Below are 13,844 nucleotides of genomic sequence, written 5' to 3'. Positions count from 1 at the left end.
AAACAGCTTTATGACCTTGGATTAGGCAATGGTTTTTTAGATGTGACACCAAAAGCACAAAAAGCAAAGAAAAAGTAGATAAGTTGGATTTCATCAAAATTTTCAAAAAAGGATGTGCAAAAAGGTGAAAAGGCAGTAATAGGGAGGAAGAAAATATTTGCAAATCATATATCTGATAAAGAATTTATATCTAGAATGCATAAAGAAAACTTAAACCTCGATGATGAAAACAAGCCAATTTAAAATTGAGAAATGATTTGAACAGACATTTCTCCAATAAAGTTATACAAATAACCAATAAGTACATGAAAAGATGTACAATATCTTTAGTCATTAAGGAAATGCAAATAAAAAACACAGTGAGTAAACACTATATGTGTAGTAGAGTAACTGAAACTAACAAGGCTGACAATACTAGGTGTTGGCTAGGATGTGGAGACCTGAGCATTCATACTCCTGGTGGACATGTAAAATGGGACAGTCTATTAGAAAAATTGTTTGGCTGTTTCTTAAAAAGTTTAATACGCACATAGCGTATGATTTAGCAATTCCAATCCTTGGTATTTACCCAAGAGAAATAAAAACATTAGCCTATCAAAGATTTTTACACAAAGGCTTATAGAAGTTTTATTTATAATAACTCCAAACTAGAAATAACCTAAGTCTTCATCAATAGGCAATTGCCTATATAAAAATTAACTCAAAATTAACTTATATTGCCACCAATAGGCAACACCTATATAATGTTGTATAGATATACTGCTCATCCCTAAAGACAAATAAAGATACAACAACATGGGGATGAAATAATTATACCAATAAAATAATTATACCAATAACTCAGACAGTAAAGGAACATATAAGATTCCATTTATATGAAGTTTAAGAAACTGCAAACTAATATATGGCAACAGAAAGTAGATCATTGGTTCCCTGGAACCAGGGAAGATTTACAAAGAGGTAAGAGAAAACTCCTGAGGGTGATGGATGTATCTACTCTCTTAACTGTGACAATAGTTTCAACGATTTACACATATTTTTAAAATTATCAAATTGTGCGTTTGAAATATATATTCTCTATTGTATGTTCATTATTTCTCAGTAAAGCTGTCTTTTTACAAGTTTGACTATCAAGGAAAAACAGGTGCATGTAGATGAATCAGAGATTTGAGGAAGCCATCTTTCTCTCATCTTTCTTCTTCCCCAAACTATATTAAAAATTAGCCTCAGGAAAGGTTTTTCTATCATATGCTCCTGTTTTCAATGTCTTTTGTTCCCACTGGGTACTCAAAACCAACAATCAGTGAAATATCTCATAGGATAATAGTCATCTTAACCTCTATTTCTAGAAATTGCTGTATACTTGGTAACACGTTCACATATATTATCTAATTTTTACCCTTATAGATGTGATGTACAGAGAGTGGGCATGCTTTGATATGGCTATTTGCCAAATGAAGGCAAATGAAGAGGAACAAGGAAGTCCAAGATCAGAGCTATATACCTGTGTAAGGCAACACACCTCCTTACTCGCCAGTCAGTTTTCAATGACAGTAAATGAAGTAGAATCAGAGAAGGAAGGCTCAGCAAAGGGTCTCACTGTTTCTGCTACAGGGAGCCCAGTAACACCTTTTAGATGGCATTTCGCACCTTCATCTTGCTCTTTTAACACAACTACAATAGATTACATGAATCAATTATTTTTGTTTGTTGTAGGCTCCTGGAATCAAAGTAAACTGAATGATAATTGTGTGTGTTAGTCACTCAGTCCTGTCCAATTCTTTGCGACCCCATGGACTGTAGCCCACTGCCAGGCTCCTCTATCCATGGAATTCTCCAGACAAGAATACTGGAACAGGTTGCCATTCCCTTCTCCAGGGGAACTTTCCGACCCAGGGATCAAACCTGGGTCTCCTACATTGAATGATAATTAACGACCATTAAAATTTATCAGGTTATTTATGGAGTTATATTTACTGCATTATTGTGTACTTACAAGCCTATATGGTGGCTCCAACCATGAGCCTCTCCATCTGATGGAGGAGGAAACAGGCACAGAGTTTCAGAAGCTTGAGCAAAGTCAACAAGTTGATGAGGGAAGAACACCTCAGAGAGTACGACTTCAAAGCTTCGTCTTATCCCCAGTAAGACAATTTGTGCAATATTAATATATGTAAATTAAGACATCTCCAGATTGTGTTTTTAATAGATCAGGAAGCCATAAATTGGATTGGAAGCTGCCTGTTCATACAATTTTAGATCTGCCCCTGGCAGAAGCACTCTCCCTTCCAGTGTTGGAGTGAGGCAAAAGGAAAGCTGACAGCTGCAAAATAGTATATCCAAAATCCAGAGGATGAGAGAGAAGATGGCAGCACTCACTTTCCCAATCATCCTTACCCCTTCTCCTAGGCTTTTGTTTTGCTGTACATTCTATTTCTATTTTATCGGTGCCTTGACCTTCAAAGACTTGTAATTTAAACAAAAAGAGACAAAACACCTGAGTCCCTTCCGAATTCTGTTTCTTCATTCTCCGTAATTGTTTAGCAAAGAACTCCACTTCTTTCAACTTACTGTTTCTTGTTTATCTCAAAGAGGAGAGCTGACTTTTTGGGAAAAAAAAAAAAATCAGTATTTCTGGTTCAGCTACTATCGAAATACGTGGTCAGTTGGGGGGAGGGGTTCAATTTCCTTACCCATAAGTAAGAGGGTCACCTGCACCAGATAGCCTCAAAGAGGCTGTTCTAGCTTTCCAAGTCGGTGACCTCAGGTCTCCCTGTTTCTTTCCTGTCTGGTTTGAGTACCCAGAATTTGACATTTTCAAGGTGCTTTCTTTGCTCCTCCTAGTGGGAAGGAACCTTCTGTCTTGCTTCCTGTGCCTTTCTTTGCTATTCTAAATCCTGTGTCTGAACAAAAGATTTCAATAGTTCCGGGCTGCCCTGGGTCAGAGGGAACCCAGGTTAAATTACAGCTCACAGATATGCAAAGTAGTGTTTTCGGTAAGGGCGCTGTGAGTGATGTGGACAGCAAACCAAATCGCTCACTTTGAGAAAACCCTCAAATCAGTAGAAGGAACTTGGTATATGCTGGACGGTCACTGCAGAATTTTTCCAGCCCACAGATATTTAAACTTCTCTGAAATCATTCTTGTTTGAATAAAACTTTCAGTTCAAAGAGTACAGATACTGAATGAGTAAAAAAAAATCCAAAATATAGCTTTTAGATGGCTAATAATGCTGGGATTTTTTTTTTTTTTGAGAAACTTTTAGAACTTTAATAATAGAAATTACGTTCTTAGATTTCCGGTTATATAAAGAGGTCGTTGATTAAAAAAATAACTTAAATGTAGTAAAAATAAAGATTAGAAATGGAATTAACCTGTAATTTGCATTGCCTTAATCTCCTTTTTTTTTATTTTTCCCTTGCTGTACAAAAAATATCTAGCACAGTAGAGAAATGTAGTTCCTCAGGAGAATATAAGAAACTTTACAGAAAAGTATATGATGTACACATTACTAGGAGATAAAGATTTGAAAAGGGGGATGGGCTTAAACATGATATCTGATACCTTTTTTCCTGTTTAAAGTGATTTTAATTCCTTTTTTTTAAGTGTAAGAAATTTACATTTGGTTTTACTGACTTACCGTGTTGAAAACTTCAACCTTAAAACTGCATCACACAGACTTTAAATGTTTGTTTAGTGATTTCATAAACTTTATTATTTATGTGGAAGTTAAAATATCTTAAAATCAGACTGAAGCTACTCAGCTCTTTTAATCACCTTTGTTACTGACTTAGGGAGTGATTAATCCTCCATTTTTTTTCTGTATAAAAAAGAGACCGATGCTTTTTGGAAAATGATTCTTAAAATATGAAAATGTTGTAGCTAACAAAGTAACTCTATATATTCTATATAAACAAGGAATATACAATATAAACCAGAAGATACCAACCAAGAAATAAGTTGATATGAATTAAGCACAGTCCAAAAATTTTTTTAAGTCCAAAAATAAAATTAGAATAAATGCTAACCACCCTTACCAAAAATTAAATACGAAAAGATTAATAGCATTTATAATTTTAGAGACATAATATTTTATATATATGGATGTTAATCTGTTTTAAATACGTTCTTATAAAAGTAATAATTAAAAAAAATTTTTTTAAAGAGAGACACCCAGAAATACAGAACTACAAAGAAGAAGCTTTCTAGACATTTTCTATAAATACTCATATGTAAATTTGCTTAAATGATATGATAATGATGAAACTTATTTTTTTCATTTGAGAATATGTAGTGATTCTCTTTCATCTTACCACATCTAGATTTGGTTAATTCATTCCATGGTTGAAAGCATTGTATCTTATAGATACAGTATAATTTATTTAAAGAATCATGTCAATATACTTTTCTATTTTTTACAGTTTTTCTTTATTACAAGTAAGGTTAAAATGAAAATTCATTCACATATATCTTTGTTCACTTACAAAACACACACTCACACAAGTATATCTGCAGTGATCTTGAAATGCTGAGTTCAAGAATGTGGACATTTACATTTTTATAGATAATGCTACATTGGCCTAAAAATGGTCTCCCAATGCATTCTCTTCCTCAGAATATATGAAAATTCCTGTTTCCTCTGCCTTTCACCAACTAGTGGGTCTTAGTAGTTTCTTTTCATCGTTGTCCAACTGATATGTGAGACAACTTATTGTTTTAATTTGTGTTTCTTTAATTGTGGGTGAAATTGAATACTTCTTTTATGATGTTTATTATTTGAGATTTTTCTCCTAAACCACTTATTCTTCCCTCTATCCACTTTTCTAGTAAATTACAGGTATTCTCTCTAGTTTGCAAGATAAATTGCTTAATAAAATTAGTTTTTTTCTGTTCTGTAAAACATCACTTCCCATTTTGTTGTGTTTTCATTTTGGTTATGATGCTTCATAGAGTGCAGGTATTTGACTTTTATCTAAATGGGACTGATCCATTTAACAAATATTTACTGCATATTTACTATGTGCTAAGGACACAAAGCTGACCAAAACAGACATTGAACCTGCATCGACCTTAATAATACATTGGAGAAGCAAACATTGATCAACTAATAAAAAAGCATGTAATTTCAAATAAAGGGAAGGTATCAAAAGCAATCTTTTCCTTTCTAGCTTCCAGATTGTTCATGCTGTATTTATACATCATAATTATGGTCTAGAAATTTTTGTTTTGTTTTGCAAGTATATTTAAACAAATGTGGAATTTATTTCAGGAGTGAGAGTAATGCAGAAATCCTACTTTTCTTCCTCTCTCTTTTTTTTAAAACATGGTTAGGCCATGTGCCACTTATTAACTGGACTATATATTCCCCAGTGATTAGAGACGACACATTAATCACATCCCAGTTAGTACTTGAGTGTATTATATTTTTGTAAATCCATTGCCCATTTTAATTTTCTTTTATAACTTGAGTATTCACACTTACTTATTCCTCTAAATTTTGATGGTATTCTAATGAACATTTTGCCTAATCGATAGAATAATTTAGTGACAATAAACACCTTAAGCCTTCCTATCCATGAAACAGATAATGCCTTCCCATTTAAGTCTTCTTTTTTATTTCTTTCCAGTAGAATTTCAAGGTTGGTTTTAAATTGGCTACCATTTATTTTATTTACTCTTCAGTTTTCTTTTCTAACTCATAATACTATTTACACACTTTGATGGCTTGTTTTAAAGAGTTACTGTTCCCTTTACTTTGTTTGACAGTTCATAGCAGCACTTGCAAACAAAAGCAGCTTTTTATTTCTTGGAGTGTGTCTTTCTCCAGACTTGACTTTAGTATCATTTTGTCATCATGTCTCTTCCCTTCTTCCTTTCTTTCTTGCATTATTTTTGATCAATGCTAACTTCCCCCCTCCCCAGATTACTATCATTTGATGAGTACAGCTCTATACAGACTTTCTTTTGGTCAGGATATGGCATATACGGATTCACAGTGACTCCCCCTGCCTCCTCAACTGGACTCTGTGTGTAGATTCTTTGGTTTGAAGTCTGTGTGCTAAGAGTTTCTGTCTAGACTCAATTTCTATCATCTAAGGGAGATAGACCAGAGGCTGAACTATGACTAGTGGACAGATTCTGTTTTCTTTTTCTGTAATAATGCTTTAAATCTTCTCACTAGAATGCACTTTCCTACTTAGAAGTTTATCTTCTTCCTTTGGGGACTTTTAGATTCCCACAACCAGCCCCCCACTCCCAATTCAAGGAACAGAAGACATCTACTTTTTCAAAAAGAAATACTAAAATTTCTTTTCCAGCCTCAACCCTCCCCACCAAAAGAGGAGCCTCCATTTCTTTCCCATCCCTGGAGTCTGGTGAAAGTCTCTCAGTCATGTCCAACTCTTTGTAACCCCATGGACCATACAGTCCATGGAATTCTCCAGGCCAGAATACTGGAGTGGGTAGCCTTTCACTTCTCCAGGGGATCTTCCCAACCCAGAATTCGAACTCAGGTTTCCCACATTGCAGGCAGATTCTTTACCAGCTGAGCCACAAGGGAAGCCCAAGAATACTGGAGTGGGTAGCCTATCCCTTCTCCAAGGGATCTTTCCCAACCCAGGAATCGAACTGAGGTCTCCTGCATTGCAGGCATATTCTTTACCAACTCAGCTATGAGGGACTAGAGCATGAGGGAATACTGGAAGAAGGATGTTGAAGTGAGCAAAATCTTAGGACATTAGCAATGGCAATATTACTCTACAGTAGATCTCCATAGGAAATCTTAAGAAGCCTAAAAGGGCTTTGACGCTGCTCCTCTCTAGGCCATTAATGCCCTGAGAGGCTTTCATCCTATTTCTTATTTACTACCTCTCAGTGATCCCACTTCAGACTACTTTCCCGTCTTCCTATCAACAGAGAAAAGTACAGTGGCCAGTCCTGGTGGTTCTTTCCATCTTGGTTATGCTCTAGAAGGGCCTCTTTGTTTTTCCTCCCCTTGAGGGAACCACACACCAACCCAGTCACCTTCCCTGCAAATGAAGGGTGTAAAAGTGAGTTACTGAGGAAAGTGCCCTTTCACAGGTTCCCTAGAGTACTGGATCCAGAATGAGATCCAGAAGAATGAGATCCAGGACTCCTAATACCTCTGTCTTCACACACTTTATCAAGCTTACTTAAGGAATGCTGTAGAGATTTCTTTGCTATCGTTTGTTTTCAAGTTCTGGAAGCAGAACAGAACTGTCATCTTGCTAGTCCCCTGCCAATTTCTGGATGTCTTAAGGATCCCGGTTTACACTTGCCCCCAAGAAGGCTTTCCTGGTGGCTCAGACAGTAAAGAAACCGCCTGCAATGCAGGAGACGTGAATTCGATGCCTGGGTTGGGAAGATCCCCTGGTGAAGGAAACAGCAACCCATTCCAGCATTCTTGCCTAGAGAATCCTGTGGACAGAGAAGCCTGGTGGGCTGTAGTCCACAGGCTCGCAAAGAGTTGGACATGGCCGAAGTTACTTAGCACAAGAGGGCTACCATTCACGCCTCAAATCCACGCAATCTTTACTTTTCAATCATTCTTTCACTGCATTTATTTGTGAGGAGGGAATGATTACTCCTATTCATTTCCAAAGGAAGGGGAACTTCAAATGCTCATTAAGTCAAAGTACAGAAGAAAGTTTTCCAAAGTCTTCCTCGCTGCCCCCTTTCATATTTCTCAGAAAGATCAGTGTTTCTAATCAGTGAATCTGGAGAGAAAAACAAGAACCAAGCTTAGACGCCCAGCCTCTACTGAGTGCTGAGTTTTCTTTCAATTTCAGGCAGCCTATGCTCAGATCTCACATACTTATGCAGCTGTGGTTTGGGAAGACTTTGTTGGGTAAGCCTGTTTAATGAAATAGACAAGAAATGTATTAGCCAGCCTATATCTAAGCCTTGTTTTCCAATTGTAATTTTCCCCCAAAGCTGATATTTCTCCATCATGCTCCTATGTGAATCTTTCCATTGATTCCTAACTGAGGGGTTTGGAGATGAACAAGAGTGTTAATTCCTCTAACCCCCAACACTCCCTGCTTTACTCAGGTTTGTAGGGCTTGTAAACCCTAAGAACAGAAAGCGCCCTTTCCCTTTGCCTGATCCAAGAACCCTAATTTTAAAAATATACTTTCATGGAGAACTAGCTACTAAAATGTTGAAGATCAAGAGCTTACACTATTGAGACATAATGAATTTATTATTTCCATGAAAGTCTTTGCACCGTTTCTCGTCCACCCTGGAAATTTGGGAAAATTTCCAAATTATATGCCCCTGGAACACTCTTGGAAATCAATCTTTATTGAGACTTTTTCTAGTTCAGCCTCCAAGTGGTTGTTTTAATTTCTCTAGGACGTTTACCTGCAATCAGAGTACAGTAAGGCTTGTAGCAGCTGAGAATAGAGAGGTCAGGAGATCAGGCTTTGAGTGAAATTCTACTAACAAGAGAGATTTGAAAGCTTGTCTACTTGCTATTATTTTGCAAACAATAGATCTCATTATTTAAATTGACCAAATATGGAAATGCGTTCACTTGTACAAAAAAGGATATTTTAAATTAAAGGCAAACTTTTAAAAAGCAGACATTTAGTTATAAACTGTGTACTTGTTTCACCCATGAGAATTTGTCACTGTGAAAATCCAGGCGGAAGATGACACAAAAACCTTACATGCAAAATCTCAGAACAGCCTGGGAGGTAACACCAGCAGCTCTGAGAAGCATTTATTCCCTACAGTTCGGCCACAGGAAAATCCAATCTGAATATCCTTTACCCACTCGGAGAAACCGATCTGGTCTTCTCGTCTCAATCATCTTTTAAGAAATTTTTGGTTCCACAAAGGAAAGGATCTTCCAGAAACTAATTTTTCACTTGCCCATAGCTTCCAAATTTGCATATACCCATCAGTTTCAATGAAACTCACGACTTAAAAAGTCCAAGTTAAAAAAAAATATCAATCAAGAGAAAAGAAAGACATATCTACAAATGACTGCTTTTTCTGATTTAAAAACAAATCGTGCACATTCACTATAGAAACCTTGAAAATTAGAAAAAAGTAAATATCGTTCACCATCTTATAATCACATTAATATATTTATGAATTTCTGCTGATTTTTCCCTTAGGTACAAACATACATAATCATGACTAATTTTAGTTTTGTCTTTTTATTTTTATTCAGAAACATCATACACGTTAGTTTCATACATTCCTTCAAATAAGAAAGAGGATTCAAAAGTTTCAAAGCTACGATATCCCAGAGAAATTCACTGAAAAAGTGAATAGACAATTCAAAAAGGAAGGACAAGAGCTGCAGGTAATAAGAAATGCACTTTTAAATATAGGGATTCATTTTTACCTAAAAGTTTTGGTAAAAGGAACATTTAAACCATTGTATCCAATGATGACGTGTAATTCAGCAAAAAAAAATCTTTAAAGCCATAAAATTTTTAATATATTTTAAAGACCTAGAATTCTAACTTCCAGGTACCTATCTAAAAAAATGTAGAGAAGTCTACATGCACACACATGCAGGTATACACACATACAAACACAATGCCTTGTAGCTTGATTTATAATAGTGGAGGAAAAAAAACTAGAAAAAAAGTAAATATCCAAAAATAGGTAGCACTTAACTATAGTATGGTACACTTAGACTTTGTAATATTAAGTAGACATTAAAAATGGATACTAAGTTTATATCATAATTTGAAAGAGTTACTACAATGGAAAGCAAAAGCATATAATTTCTATAAAAATATACATCTGAAGAAAGAAAGTACTTTTAGTTATGTTTGGATGGTGGCTTTAAGGACACTTTTTCTTTCTTCTTTAGTATCAATATTTCTTTTTCAGCACCATTTTGATAATAATTTAATTTTTAATATGCTAGAGTCACTGCAATTGTGACATAATCAGAAGGGACTGGAAAAAAGAAGAAAAGGAGATAATTATTACCCAAATACCTAAGCAGTTGCATACACTAAAATGTGAACCTTTTTTGTCTCATTTTTTATGTTAATTATCATAAATGCTTATTCTATTCTTGATAAAAGTTCACGGAATGTCCCATGAATTGACCTCAGCTATGGATTGAGGTGGGGGTGGGGAGGAGTCATTTTCATTCTATTTGAAAGTATAGCTCCATAGAACAACTTCCAAAATAAAACCAGCAGCTAAACCAGTACATGAACTGCCCATGAAGGTAACTAGTACTGATCACATACTTCCTCAGGATCCCCTGTTTGTCTTCCTTAATCCAGATCCTGGAACAGAAGTTATCAATATGTGATTTATCAGATAAATACCTTAATTAATGAATGAAGCAGGGTATATAGACTGGTCCATTTAAAACACGGCAGTAACTTTTAATGCCTGCTAGGAAACACTGAGTATCACTTTCATGTTTGACAACTGCTTTTGAAGGACTGGCTGCATTTAAAAAATCAAATACCACCAACTGAGAAAGAGACTCCAGTCTCTAGAAACTGGGGCAAATCTCACAGACCAACTTGACTCCTAGCTTCAAACTCAAAGTCTGCTATGATCCCATTCAAATGAATGACGCTATGTTCAGTTATTAATTATACTGCTGCTATAAGAATGGCAAATGGCATTGCATAAGCCGCATCCTCAGAGAGATTTAGATCCTTCTGACCTGCCCTTAGAATACCACTAGTCCAGCTTGTTCGTCACTGTAATGTCCCATCAAAGTCAATGTTGCAAATATTGAATATTCTAAGACTTCTAATGGGACTTTTGCTCATGATTAGGGAATATGAGAAAGCCTAAGTACAGAGTAATTTGCAAAGTAATAACAATGTTTCCTACACAGGTGATAGCTCAGAGGAGATGTAATTGGATAGAATTACCCCATTCCAAGAATAATACTTTGTACTTTATGTCATATTATCATGGGAAGATCTTGAAGAGATTTATGAACATTGATTAAACATCAGAACACCATTTTTAAGGAGACAGAATTAACATTATTTTACAGAGCCCAGAGAGGGATGGTTTCCTTTGCCAAAGCACACAGCAGATAGTCAAGGAATAATCCCAGTCTGCAGTGGCTTGATCCTAGGACTACTGTTCCAGCCTTTGGGAAGATTTCACTTCTATAACATGTTATAACTTAAATGGTAAAAGGAAGAAACAAAAGACAGGGCTTTTGTTTTCAGTGTATCTTATAATTTCCATGAAGGAATGTATTTCTGATTGTCAGAGTCGGAAAATACTTAAATCATTTCTCTTGAGCCCCTGAATTTTGACTAGGCAAGTTCTGTTTATAATTATTTTGCCCTCCCCCTTTCAGCTGTAAACATGTGGCATCAGCAGAATCAAATGCAAAATTCACAAATCACTGGGGCTGGGAGGAATATCAAAAATAGAGTCAAAGCATCCTGATTTCCAGACGAGGAGCCTTAAGCCCAAGGGGGATGGGAAGGATGGAAAAAAGGTCTCTGTTCAAACAATGAAGAGAGCTTCTTCCATTGCAGAAATGTCTCTCATTGCAAGGAATGCCCACACATGGCTCCCAAGGCCCTTACTGCTTCCTTAGCTTGCTGGGCAATTGAGCATCTCAAGTTGAATGTATGTAAGTGATTTTGGGTCCAAGCATAAAAGTGAAACTGATAGCAAAAGATGCAAGTTTTCAGCTCAGTGTAACTCAACATAAAAGATGTATCAGACTCCCAAGTTCTGATTCGACTGCTATAACAACTGGTTTTCAGTAGCCTTGGATGTTACCAAAATGAAAGACTGTGTACAGAAGCACCTATCCCAGTGCCTGGAATAGAGGAAGCCTTCAGTAAATGCTATGCCTTGTACTCTGAACAGCCCTCCGCCTCCTTCAACCCTACCTGGAGCCTGAGCTCTAAAACTGCTTGATCCACATATCTGTATGTCCTTTAATATACTGCAGAGCAGATTTTATTTGTATTTGCAAGGAGCTGCAATACTCCATCAAATGTTTCTTTAAAAGCTTATAAATTATTCTTTAGGCTTTCTTAAAAAAAAATAAACATTGAAATGAATATGTGTGCATTAAAGTTCATAATCAAAAAAGGATGATCAGGGGTGGGGTTAGAGAAAGTGTATACCCACAAATGAGTCAGACTAACGGCTGTCACAGGAGTCTGTGTTAGGGCAGAAGGCCTATAGATCTCTAAAGATGGAGATTCTCAATTTATAAGTTCCCCACTCCACTCCCCAGCCCCCGTGAAATTCCTGTTATGGGGGAGATGAGTAAGACTCTCCTTATGCAGAAAGTGAATCCCTCTTTCTATATGCTCAACAAGCCCCAGAGGAATCAGAACACAGGAACTGAAATCACATTTGTTGTTGTTATTGTTGCTTTTGTTTTGAGCGTACCTCTGCAATTCAGATGACCAATTAATCCCATGAAAAAAGGTTCTGATGACCCAGTGATATTTCTTTTATTATACTATGTTTTAAATATCTTTCCATCAATTTCAACATTTGAAATTCTGAAAAGTAATAAAAAATATGATGACAATGATGGTGATGATGAGTGGGTAATGTGACTATATGTGCTTAACCATATTTAAAAAATAGAAACCATGACAAGGCTGATCAGCCTTGCTATTCTCTTTTGGAAGACACAAAATGTCTAATATTTAAACCTTGGTCCCTCCCTCCCCACAGCATGACAGATTATTCTTCCCATAATCAAAAGATTTCACTGTAGTCTAGGAGAAAATATTTTGGAAGTGAAACGATGTCTTTAATATTTCCAAGTAAAAGAATTCATATCTGATAAAAGCAATACTTTTAGATATGTCATATGCAAAAAGGGTACCATGTAATTAGAAGTGAATTTAGACAGAAAGACAGAAAGATGAGATGTAAAAGCAGATAATTAGTGCACTGTTATAATTAGCAAATACTTCTCAATCCCATGGTAACTGTGCTCTGAAAAGGACTCCTGCCGATTAACTAATATTTCCTGAAAGCAGTTCTCTTCTCTCTTTTTAAATGGGAAGTTTGAATTGCTATCTCCTTGAAAACTATGCCATAATATGTCATAAATGGATTTATGTCTATGTAGTAGTTTTTAAATGCGAAAAGGCATACCAAATATAAGAACAAAACTGATATTCTATTTACAGAATGAAAGGTTATGATAAATCTACATAATAATCTTTTGTTCTCTATATAATTTTGAGGGTGATCTTTCAAAAGTATATATTCCTGTGCAAAAAAAAATAACTTTGAAATCGGAGGAGCAAACATTTTACACTGAGCATATTTCATTAATTCAAAATGTCTGGATACTAGAAATAGTGAAACTTTCTGGAGATGGGTTCCAAAAGTTTAAATATTTCTAATTTATAGTCGATAATAAGAGAGAAAGAGAAAAGAACTAAAAAATTCAACCAGAAGGAAAAGTTTTCTAATTTTTTTTCTCATGCTCTTCCTACCAAATATTTAGCTTAATAAAAGGATGCAGCTACAGAGATTTTTTTCCATTGATACCATAACTCAGTACACAGCGTTTGATCCTAAACAGTTGTGTGACTTTAAACTTTATCTGTGAAACAGAAATGATAATAACAGGTCCTCTCAGGGTTTGGGGGAATAAAGAAAGGTTTTAGGCATGGAGACAGGGCATGCTTTGCAAATCATCAAATGTTTTTTTTAGATTAGGGACAAAAATTAAACTCTTAATTTTATTCCCGAACATCAAAGACCTGATTAAGGCAGATAATTAACGTCACCCAAATCATATTGTTGTAAACAGAACAGTATAAAACCAAAAAAGTCAGCAAAGCTTCACCAATTACAGGCAACAGGACCAAAAAGT

Source organism: Cervus elaphus, chromosome 11, assembly GCF_910594005.1.
Source record: "Cervus elaphus chromosome 11, mCerEla1.1, whole genome shotgun sequence".
Classification (NCBI taxonomy): Eukaryota; Metazoa; Chordata; class Mammalia; order Artiodactyla; family Cervidae; genus Cervus; species Cervus elaphus.
This window is presented reverse-complemented; position numbering follows the sequence as displayed.